We start from the raw sequence: 2,529 nt of genomic DNA, 5'->3' as shown, positions 1-2,529 counted from the left end.
AAAATACAAAGAGTAAAACAGGCCAGGGTCATAGCTCAAGTGGAAGATCACCTGGCTAGCAAGTGGATGGCCCTAAGTATGAACACCAGAACCTCCCACTAAAAAATTCAGCAGATCATGCAGAGTCTAACAAGCCATGATTCCTGTATTGTGTGTGCTGCAACAGGAGTGGTCCCCAGATCATTCTTTAGGACAGAGTCTTGAGATTGGTAATCCTATGAATCTTACTCTGTCTCTGCTTCAGTCTGCCCTATCAAGTCCAGTGACCTAGATAGCATGGAAACTACAGTAGTGAAATCTTTGAAGGCTTCAGATGAATTACAGATAAACCCTATAAAGAAGGGATATCTTTCTCCACAGAATCTTTCTGATTTTACTTCCTCAGCTTTGTGTTTGCAAATTCATCCAAAGAAGCACTTGTTGCAGATAATCTGGAGGAATCTGCTGAAAGAAGCACCAAGGACCTCAAATTTTATCTTCACACAAAACAGGAAGCTAGTTTATCTATCATAGCTATTAAGATACATGAACCACAAATGTTTGTAGGTAAAAAGGGTTGGAATCCAGAAAATCAGTACCTGAGCCAAGTGAATGGCTTTCAGCTGCACAATGAACCAGGAAATGAACAGAATGAGGTTGTACAACAGAGTGCTTGATGTTACCAAGAATACCTTTGTGACACGGGGAACCTTAAACTTTATGAAGAAAGATAACAGGACCAACAAAACATTGTTAATTTGGAAGCTACTATGAAAGGAGATGGGAAACAGAAGAATGTGTATCTTCCAAGTGCAGAGAAAAGTTTTCTACTCTCAGGATGCTTTAGCTGTTCAAATTTAGAAATGCTTATGGAACTAGATATAATGGAAAAGTCCCTACTTAACTGTCCTTAATACTGGTGCACTGGATCTCACTTCAGATAATCTCCCCATAGAAGTAGACACATCAAAATGTAATGCCTTATCTGAAACTTTGAATAATTCCATCTCCACTCAGGATTTATAGCCCCCAGAAAGTAATGTTGAAATTCATGGAGCAAGTAAAGAGAGGCAATTACTTCCCCTCTTTAAGTCTGTGTGGCAGTTGTCAGCCCTACATGAAGTCAACAGAAGAACTTTGTTCATTCATAACAACAGCCTTGAAAGAACCTCATTAATAGTAAGCAGACTTCAGAAAATACACCTGAAGATGTCATCTGTCAATCAGAAATAGTAGACGAGGGCCAAAAGATATTATGGACCATTCAGAAAGTTGAACCCAAAGGAGCATCAGAGCATCAGACCCACAATGAGCAGTTTCCACAAGTCTGATATTACCAGACCAGATCAGTATCAGTGAAGACAGAAAACATAGCCAACACACCTTTCACTGACATAGAATATATAGAAAATACTACTTTTGTGGTCTAGGTGATGGCTTGTCAGTTGACAAGCCATCCAGATCTAAGGAGTCAGCAAGAGCAGCTCTGTCACTGTAACTTTAACTAATTCTTTACGCTAACCTTTAATCAATTACACTGCACCTTGGATACATAAATTTCACCCAAACTTTCAGGGGTTTAGGTGGATGCACTCAATCAGACTTCTGAGCAAATGTTTTTACTATCTAGTTTCAGACTGGTTAAATACTTGAGTCAGGGTTTACACAATCCAGAAACAGGTCTAAAAACATAAAATGTCTTTCCTGAAGCTTTGAGACCATTTCTTGAATTGGAATCACTTGCCAGCCAGCCACTATTGAGTTTTTCCATTCTTCCACCATTAGTTTTTCTTGCCACATATATTGTCTGGATTCTCTATGCTAACTTTACTTTGAAGGAAGTTATCAGGGCCTTGCATCAAGTTAGTGGAAATGAAGACCTTGTGCTTTTTGTTTTTCCAGAAAAAAATATTGTAGTTCCTATGTAGCTATATGAAAGTAGTCTATACCATACTCCATTACCTTAAAAATAGTTCACATATATAGTCACCACATATATACTATATGCAAAAAACTGCAAGCAGAATGTTGAGCAAGATTTTTTTAATATTGTTTTTGACCAAAGCAAATTATAATATCTTGTCTGATGAATTTGCTTATTCTACTTATTATCTACTTTTTCAGCCTTTTAAAATGTATTGGCATGCAAGGCCCTGAGTTGAATCCCCAGTACTGCAAAAAAAAAAAAAGACATTGGATGTTTGGAAGTATGTGCACATGAAAGCCTTTAATTCTCAATAAGATGTTGTATTCTGGTATAAAATTAATGGGTTTGTGTGTAGCATACCATTTCAGAATGAATGAATACTTTGAAAAGCAGTAGCCAGGAGAAATCCCACCATCCATGCAACTAGAAACAGATCAGCTTGATAGTATGGCTGTGTCTGTGCTGCAGGCAAGGTATAGCTTGTTGACCAAGGTGTTAACTTCAAAATTTTTGACAACATAATTTGGTGTTTGGAATTAACACACAGTGTCAATGAATTATGATTCACCAACTATAACTGGAAATTGAGAAATAATTCAATAAAAAATAATCAATTGGGAAAA

At 37.2% G+C, this 2,529-nt stretch overlaps 1 pseudogene; it reads left to right on the top strand.

Moving 5' to 3' along the window:
• The first annotated feature begins 136 nt into the window (after window positions 1–136).
• On the top strand, window positions 137–1,907 carry LOC109680957 (regulatory solute carrier protein family 1 member 1-like; annotated as a pseudogene).
• The last annotated feature ends 622 nt before the right edge of the window (window positions 1,908–2,529 follow it).

This window comes from Castor canadensis, chromosome X (genome assembly GCF_047511655.1).
Source record: "Castor canadensis chromosome X, mCasCan1.hap1v2, whole genome shotgun sequence".
In the NCBI taxonomy this organism is placed as follows: Eukaryota; Metazoa; Chordata; class Mammalia; order Rodentia; family Castoridae; genus Castor; species Castor canadensis.
Note: the sequence above shows the minus strand (reverse complement) of the source record. Positions and strands in the feature narration are given on the sequence as shown.